The sequence below is a fragment of the Mirounga angustirostris genome, unplaced genomic scaffold (assembly GCF_029215605.1).
Source record: "Mirounga angustirostris isolate CCGP_5_RB_7025 unplaced genomic scaffold, mMirAng1.0.hap1 SCAF_17, whole genome shotgun sequence".
Taxonomy (NCBI): domain Eukaryota; kingdom Metazoa; phylum Chordata; class Mammalia; order Carnivora; family Phocidae; genus Mirounga; species Mirounga angustirostris.
Genome location: NW_026991725.1, coordinates 31622952 through 31636380, shown reverse-complemented (window position 1 = coordinate 31636380; position 13429 = coordinate 31622952). Strand labels below are relative to the sequence as shown.

Sequence of the window (13429 nt, the reverse complement as noted above, 5' to 3'; positions counted from 1 at the left end):
CTCTGGGAGTGAGTCCTAGATCCTTATAGTTTCTCGAAACTCCCCAATTAATGCAGATGCACTGAGGGTTTAAAAACATATGGCAGATGATATGCCATAAAAGTGAATAGCTGAGGCAAAGAACAAGAGCAGTAGAGGAGAGGAAGTCAAGAGACCAGAATACCAGAAGGATCATCTGTGTGGATACTGTAATCACCAATAATCATAACTGGAGTAGTAGGAGAGTACCAGTGAGCCCCCGAAGATAAGAGAGAGCAAAGAGAACACTTAATCCATGTCAACAGGAGGAGCCACCACTCAAGAACTCCATGGGGAAGTAGCACCCTCAGGGGAAAGGTAAGTTTACTGAAAGCAAGAAGATATTCATGTTTAGAGAAGAGGTTAAAGATAAAGGGAGTTTTGCAGATGACTGACAGTGAACTCCAGAAGGCACAGAGAAAGGGTTCAATGGTCATAAAGGGGTGAAAATTGGGATCAGACAAGAGAGACAAAGGAAAGAAAAGATCCAGACAAAACTACTGGCCAGGAAGTCTCAGAACACAAGCACCATATATATTTTTTTTTTGAAGATTTTATTTATTTATTCATGAGAGACAGAGAGAGAGAAGCAGAGGGAGAAGCAGGCTCCCAAGGAGCAGGGAGCCCGATGTGGGACTCGATCCCAGGACCCTGGGATCATGACCTGAGCCAAAGGCAGATGCTTAACCATCTGAGCCACCCAGGTGCCCGCACCATATATTTTTTTAACACTACACAAAAACAACCACAGGAAAAGCTCTATGAAGTTAGAAAAATCTTCACTGAATCCCGCCACTTTCTAAAAGATTTTTTGAAATTAATTCCTAATAAAAACGAGTCACGGAAAGTATCAAGGTCAATTCCATATACTAAGTTACAAGAAGAGAATAAGGGGCAGAATAACATCCCTACAGATGACGAAAGCATGCCAGAAAGACATGCCCACCTAACAGATCAAAGCTGTAACATGCTAGGGGTGCCTGGGTGGCTCAGTCAGTTAAGCGGCTGCCTTTGGCTCAGGTCGTGATCCCAGCGTCCTGGGATCAAGTCCCAGGTTGGGTCTTTGCTCAGCAGGGAGTCTGCTTCTCCCTCCCCCCTGCTCTTGTGCTCTTGCTTGCTCTCTCTCTCTCTCTCATATAAATAAAATCTTTAAAAACAAAACAACTGTAACACGCTATTTCAAAATGAACTAAAAGACCTTAAGAGAATGACACAAGACATGAAAGAACAACAGATGTAAGAATTATAAAAACTCAAAATGACAAAACTCAAAATAATTAAAAACAAAAGGAAAGAATCATTCCAGAAATAGTGAATAAAAACAGATACTCCCTTAAGAAAAATACAAAGTAAAAAAGAAGAAAATTTTAAAACTCAAAGAGATTAAAAAGATTTGAGAAAAACTGACAAATACTGAAAACAAAGAAGACTGAACGTACAGTGATAGGAAGCCCTGAAGAAGGAAATCCAAGCAAAGGACAGAATAGTAAAAATAGTAATTAAAAATACTTTCCTGAAATAAAGATTTGAAACTACATCTTGAAAGAGCACAATGTATACCTGAGAATATCAACTCAGAACGACTAAAATTATTTTACTATACTACTGCTAAACATTAAAAAATAAGAAAAAAGGGGGGAAGGGGACTGGGGTCAGAAAGGGGGAAATACAGAACTATAGACAGGAGTCCAGGAAATGAGAGATGAAGCGGCAGTACTGGGTTTCCCAGGCTATAAAAGGGTTAAAGTGCATAATGAGATTAGATCTAAAAATCTCAGGGTACATAAGGGTGGCAAGACTGCGTAGGAGATGAGGAACCAGTTACTTATAAAGAAAGGAGAATCAGACTGGCATCAGACTTATCTATTGCACAAGCTCGAAAACGGTGGTGTATATGTTATATAGCAGGGAAAAAAAAGGGGGGGGGGGATGATGATCCAAAAACACTATTCAGCCAAGATAAAAGGCATTTTCACTCAAACAAGGATTCAGAAATTGTACCACATCCACTGAGGAAATTATTCCAAATGTTTTTCTGGCATCCATAAGTTTCTTTTTTTCCAGTCTCTACCACTCTCAGAGTTGGGGCTGGCAGTACAGAAATGGCTAAATCCAAGAACATCATATATGACCAGCCCTAGAAAGCTTCAAGAAACTTAGATCCTAAGGAATGCATATTTTGCCAACAAACACAAAAAAGGCCTCAAAAAGATTCAGGCCAATATTTCCAAACAATGAGCACTAGTACAGAGGCCACAAGGTGCTCATTAAGCCCAGAATAATCAAATACATCCTAAAAGATGCCAACCCTAAGAGTTAGACAGGCTCAGCCTTATCATCCATCCCAGTCTCAGGAAGTACACTTATTTCCATAGTGTCAAGAGTACCAGGCTTTAGCAACCAAAGTCCAGGAGTCAGGCCAAAGTCAAAGCTCAAGTCCAGGCCCCACAAAGTCCCCCCCAAAGACTCTGGAAAAAAGGCTTCTATCAACTTTGAGGATCAAAGAATTGTACAAAACTTGGACTACTGTCCACAAAGGCAGGCATCTCCCTATGCTATTTCGTATAAATACAACACAAAGTCCTCCAATTCATACCAAAAGAGAGAGGTAATCATATAGTTTTGATCTTATAATTTTTTAATATAATAAATTATGTTAATACTTAACTGTCCCTGCCTTCCTGGAATAAACTCTGATGTATTATCTTTTAAATACACTACTAGTTTTATCTTGCTAATATTTTATTTAGAATGTTTGCTTCTCTGGGGCACCTGGGTGGCTCAGGTAGTTGAATGTCCAACTCTTGATTTCGGCTCAGGTCGTAATCTCAGGGTCATGGAATCAAGCCCCACACTGGGCTCCGTGCTCAGTGGGGAGTCTGCTGGAGATTTTCTCTCTCCCTCTCCCTCCCCACACTCGCACATGCTCTCTCTAAAATAAATAAATAAATCTTAAAAAAAAAAAAGAATGTTTGCTTCTCTGGTCATGAGTAAGAGTGGACTAATGTTTATAATGGCAAAAAAAAAAAAAGAAAACAATCTTAATGTCCATCAGTTGGGGATCAACAGAATAAATTATGGCGTAGTATGCTTTGGAATGTTATTCAGCTTTTTAAAATTAGATTTCCATTTACTAAGCTGGAGAGATGCCATGATACATTCTTAAAAGAATAAAGCAAGTTACAAAAAGCCTGTATGTGTGTGTATATACTTACATGATTTTGAGTGAGAAAAAGATGTTGAAAAATACTCAGTGTTGGTTAATATTGGCTACTCCAAGGAGGAAAACTGGAGAAGGGAGAGACCTGAGGGGAGAGGAAAATACTAACTTTTCCTTTATTCATCCCTATTTATTTTCGTGGTTGCAAGCAGAGTCTTACTTTCACAATTTTCTAATAAAGGTAGAATGGGGGGGGAGAGAACAGTTATCTACTAAAAGTATGACAATTAACATTAGTTGACAACTAATAAATGACTACCTTTAATGCATCCAAAGACAAAATTAGAATTAAATTATGTAAAGCAAGGAGAGGAACTATTACGAAGTTCATTTATTTAAAAATACAAAACAATCCAATCTGGAACCAAAGTTGCATTAAGTGGTCTTTCTTAAGTACATTAAGCAAGACGTCTTCAGGATGAACTAGTTTTTATTTCTTAACTAGCACAAACTTACCTGTTCATGAGTATTTTGACAACTAAGGAGAAAACTAAGAGAAAGTGAGTCAAAGAAAAATATTCAATGAATAACTATGCATGATACACTGATTAACAAAAGTGGGCAAAATGTTAAAGAAGTAATGGAAACTCAGGGAAAAAATGAGATTTTGAGTAACTTGTTATTTATACTAAAGAAAGAGGGGTAAACTTTTTCTAATGTGTTATTTTACACTGTAAACAGACAAGGCCTTTTTATTAAGTAAATCACAAAAGAAAAGCAACCACCTTAACTGATATCACACACAAATTTTTAAAAAAGAAAAATTACAAAAAGCTATCAACATGTAGCATGGGTGATGGGGGGATAAAGTTATCACAGAAAATTCCAGTTATTCACAAAAGTGAGAAATGTTATGACATTTACGTGATCGAATTGAAAAAAGAATTGTCAAAGGGCTCACTGTCTCAAGAAATGCCATGGTTTGCTATTTTATAGGAGATTAAAAACTAATTTTTTGTCGAGTTTGTGGTACTTAAAGGGAAATAGGCCAAAAAGGTATGCACACCAGGAGTCTGCCCAACAGCATCTCACTTCTAAAACTCTTTATTTTTAAATTTGCAGTTATTTAAGAACTCTCTCTCTCAGCTCTCATCAAATCTTTCATAAGAGAAAATTTCAGGATACAAAATAAATCAGTAACTTAATTACCATGGGTCTTTTAAATGCCTGGCAAGGCTGAAAAGGAGAGCAAGACAAGATAACAAGGACAAGCTGGACTGACAATGCTAGTCGAAAATTGTGGGGAGGAGTTGGGTGAAGCATGCATTAAATAAAGAGAAATCCAGGATGATTTCCAAGGCCTAATAAAAATGACCATTCCTTAAGTATTAAACATTGTCCTAAGGATTTTCACTGACATTATTTCACTTTGTCATCACCAAAACCCTGCAAGATAGATTTTAGCCCCTCAGACATCCAGTAAGTGACAGAGCAGTAATTTCAACCTGTTTTCATGATTCAGAAACTCACAAATTCAAGTTCTTTCTACTATAAAATGGGTCTCACGATTGTAGAATTTCAAAAGCTTCTTACAACTGAACAACAGTATTGTCATTCTATCATAATGAAATGTGTGGGGCACCTGGGTGGCTCAGTTAGTTAAGCATCTGACTCTTGATTTCGGGTTATGATCTCAGGGTCATGAGATAGAGACCCCCTCAGGATCCACACTGAGCGTGGAACCTACTTAAGATTCTCTCTCTCTCCCTCTGCCCCTCCCCCCCAAAACAAAATAAAATAAAGGAATGTCTGATAACTTCCAAAAGAAGTCTTTCTTCCTCTTCAAAACCCCAAGAAGAAAGAGCTAAGATTCTCTGATGCTAAAACAGGATTTGGGTATGCAGTAAATCTTCATCCCATATGTCTAATAAAACTAATTACCTTCATTCACCCTAATTCCCAATCCGGAGGAACCCTACAGAATTCCTTGGAATTAAAACAAAAACAGAATTCTAGAGTAACAACAAATACCCATCAAGCTTCCATAACCTGACTCGCTTTACCCTACCAAATTTCAGCAACAAGAGCTAGAAATTGTGGGATCCCACAACCCAAGATTGTAAAGGGCTAAGAAAAGACTTCCTTCATTTAAACAGAAGGAATTTGCCTAGATCTGAGGCAGATTCTCCATGACTAAAATGATTAAATCACAGTATCTACATACCCAGTCCCATTCCCAAGTTTAATAACTAATCTACTTATAAGGGTAGATCCATAGGTGGGGTTGCCATGGCAATTAAAAACTGGTGCCATATTTCGTCATGTTGTCAATCTCTATAATCGGATATCATCTGATATAATCAGATAATGATATGCAAGTACGGTATTACAGTCAAGGAAATAAAGCATGGCTACCTAATCCAAAGATACCTGTTTGGAGTAAATAAGTTTTCCATTATTATAGCTTATATATATTGCTTTGTGAATTTTAGGTCTGCAATACTTTTGATATTTATAAAAAGGAATGTTTAAAGCACTGTTTTCCTTTAATTATTTTTTGTTTTTTGTTTGTTTTTTTAAGATTTTATTTATTTATTTGGCAGAGAGAGAGACAGCGAGAGCAGGAACACAAGCAGGGAGAGTGGGAGAGGGAGAAGCAGGCTTCCCAGGCTTCCTGCTGAGCAGGGAGCCCAATGCGGGGCTCGATCCCAGGACCCTGGGATCATGACCTGAGCCAAAGGCAGAGGCTCAACGACTGAGCCACCCAGGCGCCCCTTTTTTTGTTTTGTTTTGTTTTGTTTTTAAGAGTTTATTTATTTTTGTGAGAGAAAAAGACAGCACGAGTGCGCCTGCCTGGGGTTGGGGGGCAGCGCAGAGGGAGAAACAGACTCCCCGCTGAGCAGGGAGCCCTACCAAAGGCTCCATCCCCAGGACCCTGCGATCATGACCTGAGCGGAAGGCAGACACTTCACCGACTGAGCCACCAAGGCGCCCACTGTTTCCTTTTCATGATACCTTTGCCACCTAATGAAAACACTAAAACTTACCAACACTGACCAGTAAAACTTTAGGGAAGTGACAAATTTAATACACTGGGTTTTTCCCAGAATAGAATGAATATTAGGACACAGAATTCTGAATTACACTATTAGTTTTGATTTAAGGAAGAATATGAAATATCCACCTTCAATTGAAAGACTACAGTAGTAAAACTATGTATACACAGTATGGAGTCAACAAATATTTAAGTGAGGGGCGCCTGGGTGGCTCAGTCGTTAAGCATCTGCCTTCAGCTCAGGTCATGATCCCAGGGTCCTGGGATCGAGTCCCGCATCGGGCTCCCTGCTCCGCGGGAAGCCTGCTTCTCCCTCTCACTCCCCCTGCTTGTGTTCCCTCTCTCACTGTGTGTCTGTCAAGTAAATAAATAAAATCTTTAAAAAAAACACACACACAAATATTTAAGTGAATGATTTAATGTGTTAATATTCTGCATAAAAATACCCCAATTTTTCCAATATAACTAATCTAACTCAACTCATTATGCCTTAAACACAAGATATCTGTATAACAAGCTAATATAAAAAATCAAGGTTTTTTTTTTTGTAACAATGATCTTTTTCAATACAAAATATGCGTAAGAGAGACTGAGACTTGGGCAAACAAAGAAAAATGTTCTCATATGCTGTACTCCAAAACTCCTTACGTGGGCCACCTCTTCTAAGAAAAAGGAATAAATCAATTAATATACTTTGTCAGAAACGTCTTCAGAGTTAGACATAATATGGGTGTCACACAGATACTGTCAGATAAATCCCTACTAAGGCAAAATAGCCAATCTTTTTTCAGCAGACAGACAGAAGTAATTATGCTCTGCAAGAGCCTTCAAGAGACATACCTGGTCTATCTCCAACTCCTGACGTTCAATGACCATTTATATAATAACCTAAGGATTGGTAACTTCATCTATAAAGGCCTCGACAGTAAATATTTAGGTTTTGTGTGCTAGTAGGTCTCTATAGAAACTACCCAACTCTGTGGCTGTACCCAAAAAACAGCCATAACCAATATGTAAATGAATGAGCATGGCCATATTCCAATAAAACTTCAGGAGCACCTAACACTCAGTCATTAGGTGTCTGCTTTCGGCTGGGGTCATGGTCCCAGGGTCCCAGGATCAAGCCCTGCATCGGGCTCCCTGCTCGGCCGGAAGCCTGCTTCTCCTTTTCCCTCTCCCCCTGCTTGTGTTCCCTCTCTTGCTATCTCTCTTTCTGTCAAATAAATAAATAAAATCTTAAAAAAAAAAAAGATTCTATTCAAATAAACCAGGTGATAGTTTTCATGGTATTATAACAAAGACTGTTTGTTTATACAGTATATTTATATGGTGCCTTCTCTCCAAATAATAGTATTTGTTAATTACAGGCACTCAGCAGATATGACAATGCTGAGTTTCAATTCATTCACAAAGGGGAAAAAAAATCCAAATAATTAAACTAGCTTTCAAACTATTTTATATTTGTTACCTTGATCAAACTAGTACTAGAAAAGTAAACAGCCATCTGCGACAGCTTGTTCTAGCTCCTTAAAATAAAATCTGGGAACCATGAGTAAAAATATTCCAGCTAACATTGGTGATTCTGTGTAAGTACATTCAACTACTATGCCCAATCACTAAGTCTCAGAAATTCAATTTTAATTCTATTGTAAAAGGAAGAAATATGACAAGGAGAGAACTTTAATGCATTTCTATTATGCACACTTGTTCTACCTTACATCTAATCAAGATCAACTATCCTAGGGATGCCTGGGTGGCTCAGTCGGTTAAGCGTCTGCCTTCAGCTCGGGTCATGATCCCAGGGTCCTGAAATTGAGCCCCTCATTGGGGCTCTCCCTCTGCCCCTCCCCCCTGCTCATGCTCTGTGTGTGTGTCTCTCTCTCAAATAAATAAATAAAATCTAAAAAAAAAAATCAACTATCCTAATATTCCCCTTTCGGAACTAGTACTGGCTTAGTATATGGTAGTCCCCTGCTAATCCACCCGCAGTCCAGAAGCAGATAATCCTCCTTCTGATGTATAGTCAGAACATCAATAGTAACCCAAGGCTACATCACATCGCCTACATCATTCACCCCATTTCATCTCATCACATAGGCATTTTATCATCTTGATAAAATGATAAGAAGTCATCACAAGAATGAATTCAGCACAATAAGATAATCTGAGAGGAGAGACCACATTCTCATAACTTTATTACAATATACTATAATTGTTCTATCTTATTATTGTTGTTAATCTTTTATTATGCCCAATTTATAAATTAAACTTTATTGTAGGTATGTACACATAGAAAAAAAAAAACAGTATATATAGGTTTCAGTACTATCCATAGTTTCAGGCATCCACTGGGAGTCTTGAAATGTATCCGCCTCAGATAAGAGGAGATTACTGTACTTCTTTCTAGGCTTACTTTTTTCTCCATTCAAAATAATGCATGCAAAATCTTTCAGAAAATATGAAAAGAGCAAAGGCATTTATGGGCAAATATGGGGAAAAGCCAGAGAGCCAGCATGGGACAGTCCAAAAATCAAACACGGAAGAGGGAAATAATCAAAAGTTTAATAATGTTAGTAAAACTTTATGATAAAGATGCAAACATCAAATTAGTTTCATAAATGAAGTATGCTAAAAGGAACTATCAGCCAATCTAAAATACACAGCATGACCTAAGTCTATGACAAATATACCAAAGTATATAAATATACATCTTGAATAAGTCTTAGTCATAATAGATTATCCTGAATTCCCTTATCTACAAATGTACATAAAAATGAAAGAAGTATTTGATTACATGAGCTTTACAGAATGGCAGAAAGTTTGGCTTACAGAAGAAAATAATTGTTACAAGTATAAGAGACGATTGTTATTCTTTTTTCTTCTTTTTTTTAGGGGGGAGGGGTAGAGGAAGAGGGAGAGAATCTTAAGTAGGCTCCACACCCAGCACATGAGCCTGACACAGGGCTCCATCTCACAACCCTGAGATCATGAACTGAGCTGAAATCATGAGTTGGATGCTTAAATGACTGAGCCACCCAGGGGCCCTATTATTCTTTATACTTTACACATTTTTATAAATATGATTTCATATGTAATATATATGAAACAATGTGTAAGTGTGACAAAAGTCTGAGCCAACGGTTATTGATGGAAGTGGTAAAATATACACAATCATCCATTTTTGTTACTTTTTAAAATAAAATAGATCATAAAAGTATGAATAAGCAAGAAAAATGGACAATTTCTCCTCAATTTTCCTTGAGAAAGTTAGCAGTAAAGATTTACTGGTGCTTTTAAAGAGATGGTATGTAGATCTGTGTGTGTGTGTGGTGTACTCTCTCTTTAAAAGCACCAGTAAACCTTTATTGCATACTATGTACACACACACACACCCAAAATTACTTGAAAGTAACTTTCTATCTCTAAAGTCCCCCAAAACCAACCTCTATCACAAATATGTCCTTAAACACATAAAAAGTACAGATACTCCTCTACTCATAATCCCAGAGATAAATTACAAAAATAAATCCCGTAAGAGAAATGTTCATACTATAAGTAACCGTATTTTTTTTTTTAAAGATTTTATTTATTTATTCATGAGAGACAGAGACAGAGAGAAAGAGAAGCAGGCTCCCAAGGAGCAGGGAGCCCGATGCAGGACTCGATCCCAGGACCCTAGGATCATGACCTGAGCCGAAGACAGACGCTTAACCATCTGAGCCACCCAGGCGCCCAGTAACCGTATTTTTGGTAAATTTGTAGGCTTAATATTTATGTGTCTTACTACTTACTTATTGAATTGAAACTCAACTCTTCCACTTGCCAGCTAAATCTGATTCTTGATTGTCCTATGCAAGTTATTGAACATCTCTGTGTTTCAGTTTCTCATCAGTAAAACGTAAATAACAGGACATACTTCACAGGGTGCTGAAACTGATTAAAACATGTATAATGGGACTGGCACAGAGTAAGTGCTATATAAGGGTGAGCTATTACGACTAGTACTTCTAGTAACAGTACTCCATCTTCCCAAACATATTAAAAACATTCTGGACAATTTGAATTACTGATTAAAATTAGATACTATCAAAAACAGACATTAAGGGCGCCTGGGTGGCTCAGTTGGTTAAGCGACTGCCTTCAGCTCAGGTCATGATCCTGGAATCCCGGGATCGAGTCCCGCATCGGGCTCCCTGCTCGGCAGGGAGTCTGCTTCTCCCTCTGACCCTCCTCTCTCTCATGCTCTCTGTCTCTCATTCTCTCTCTCTCAAATAAATAAATAAAATCTTTAAAAAAAAAAAAAAGACATTAAATCTGAAGCCTAATTAACAGTAAGTTTAAAGCCCTGCAACTCTGAAAAGAATAGATCATTAATAGATCCACATAACCACCCTGTCAAGAACAATCGGAGGAGAGCAGTTTTCCCAAGTGCAAATATCAATTTCTTCCCTTACACAAGGGGGCAGTGATAACAAGAAAAGAATGGGGCTCTGCAACACCTCTTCCTACAGACAGTAGGGGGTGGCAATACATATGGCTTACAGTCAGAACAAAACAGGAAGACCCAACAGAACTGCTCTTTATTCTCCTCTGGCCCTCTCCTCTCTGCTTTAGCCCCAACATAGCCTCAAGGTGAGGGATGTATCTATAGAAAACACTAAAACACAGTATTAATCACCAGGTAAAATCCAGTTTTGTCTTTAAAGCAAATGATCCCTCAGTGGGTGAATGTGGATGCAGGAGGAAGCCCATCAGTATGAATTTTCAGATTATCTAGCAAATTACTTACTGTTATTATAAGAACAACATTCTTCAAGCAAGTCATTCAATTTCTCTACAATAATCACAACATAAAAGACTAAAATCTCAATCATTAACTATATTCTAATGAACACAGCCAGATATTTCTGCTTGTTTCATACCATACAGACACTCATTGAACGTACATATGTAAGTTATATTACATAGCTCATTGAACTATCTTTTGTTACTTCTGAAATTCCAGCTATTTTCTGACAATCCTCTCAAAACACAGATGTTCTTCTTAAATGGAAGTCACAATGTTTCGCAGCATGTGGGTAATTTCATACACAAAGATAGAGAAAGAATATTTAATATTTTATTCTTGTGCTCACATTCCTAAGATGATGTACCTGGGAAACACTGACAGTATCCATGTTGCTGCTTTTTATGCTACATTTACTGTATTCAATTTTTTCCCCATTTTGCCACCCCAACACCAAGAACATGCAAGAATAGAGCACTACTGTCATTCACTGTAATTAACCACTGCAATAGCTTTTGGCTCCAACCCCTCAAAATGCCTGAAAATTTATCCCTTTTGTTCACCATATTGTTTTGTTTTCCTCATTCCAGATATTTTCACCTGTGTGAAAATGAAGACAGGGGCACACAGGAAAAAAAAATCCCTTTGCCTAATGATCTTGAACTCAGAATTATGATCAAGATGTGGTGTTTTTTTGTTTATTGTTTTTCTTTTCCTGGAGAGGAGCAGAGAACAGAGTGAAAGACACCCAAAACACCAAATCTTCCTAATGTTTATTATCACTGTTTATGTTTTGTGAAACCCATTTTACACAACTGAAATAAAAGACAGGATACAATTATATCAGTGCTCTCTCCAAGCTGACGGCAAAACCTGGAATTATGTTAGCCTTATTTTTTCTTTCCCATCTCACAACCAGACACAATATGCTTTTTCTTCTTTCACGTGGGTACGTACTATCCCTATCTCAAAAAATAGCATATCATAGCTCCTCTCGATTTCCTGTGATAAAATACCTAGCAATGAGCCTTATTAATCTTTTCTTACACTACATCTCCTTTCCCAGAGGGATTGTTAATATCGCACACAACACTTCTACCATGAATTTCAATGCTACACAGGCCAACCCACCCTGCGCCTTACCTGGCACATTTCACAACTACTTTTTATGCTGCATTCTGGGGGCACATTTTGCAACTCGTTCTGCACCACATTGCCTGCCACGTTTAGCAATCTGCCTCGCATCTCCTCCTGGGTCCCCGTCATCTAGAGACTCTCTCGGTACCAAATTCCATGACACCTTCGGTGACACCGAAGTGACCGTCCCCGGCCTCATCTGAAGCCACCCTGAGTGCCACATCTGGAGCCAACCTTCCCCACACCTTGGACACCGGAGGCACTTCGCTGCCCGTTCCGCTGCTTCCCTGCTCGCCCCCGCCCCTCTCCCTGGAGCCGAGGCATTGGAGGCGAACGCCCCTGTCACTGAGGCGACCCCTCCTTCCGCCGCTCCCCGGGTCTCTTACCTGCCGCTGTGAGGGGCTCGCTGCAACTCCGGGTCAAGCCCCAGCCCCCGGGATCCCCAGTGAGGACCGCGCCGCCAGCCGGCGCCGCCCGCGATTCCCAGAGCACCTCGCTGCGCTCCGACGCCCGCGGTGGGTCTGCGCCCCGGAAAGGCGCGGCGGGGCCTCGCGGCGGGCAAGCGCAGCCCGCGGCGGTCCTCTTGTCAGCGGCGGCGCGGGTGCAGGCTCTCGCCCCTCAGCGCGGCGGCGGCGGCGGCGGCGGCGGCGGCGGCGGCGGACGCCTTGCTCCGCCTCGCGCGCGGCACAGCCGGGAGGTGAGCGCGAGGGGGATGGGAACGGGGGCGGGGCCGCCCGGAGGAGGCGCGGAGGGCGGCGGCGGCGGGAGGGCAGCGCCGGCAGCCCCGAGCCCGGTGCTCGGAGTGCTCGCAGCTTCCCCCGCCCGGCGGGCGGCTCGCGCGAAGCGGCTGTGCCAGCGGGCCCCGCCGGAGCAGCGCGCCCAGCAACCCGCGCCCGGCCGGCCGCTCGCTAGCGCCGCCGCCGCGCCGGGGGCGTCGCACCCTCCCAGGCCGCCCGCAGCCCCGCCCCCTCCGGGCCGGGGTGGGGAGGAGCGCGAGCGCGGAGGGAGAGCGCGTGCGTGGGGGCGCGTGCGCGGTGGAGCGCGCGCGCCCCCGCCCCCTCCACAGTTTGGGGGTGGGGAGCGGCTGGGAGAGGGAGTGAAGACCGAACCCTTCCCTGCGCCGAGAGGTTGGGCCCTGACTGTGCCGCTGTGTGAGCTCTGGGCATTTCTCGTTTCCTCAGGGGGCTCCGACTGGTGGGGTCGAGGGTTTTGGTGGGGAAGAGGGGTGGAAGCTCAATAGCAGACAAGGCCCTAAATAGTTCGGCTCCGCCCC

General features: G+C 41.1%; 1 protein-coding gene across 9 annotated transcripts in view; it reads right to left on the bottom strand.

Moving 5' to 3' along the window:
- Positions 1–13061, bottom strand: part of TANC2 (tetratricopeptide repeat, ankyrin repeat and coiled-coil containing 2) — a 361538-nt gene extending 348477 nt beyond the window's left edge. For 7 of the 9 annotated variants that reach the window (XR_010408383.1, XM_064582223.1, XM_064582220.1 and 4 more), the window contains exon 1: positions 12543–13061. The gene's annotated coding sequence lies outside the window, so the exon portion shown is untranslated. The remainder of the gene's footprint in view (positions 1–12542) is intronic. The other 2 variants (XM_064582222.1, XM_064582228.1) reach the window with 1 other exon arrangement.
- Between the last annotated feature and the right edge of the window lie 368 nt (positions 13062–13429).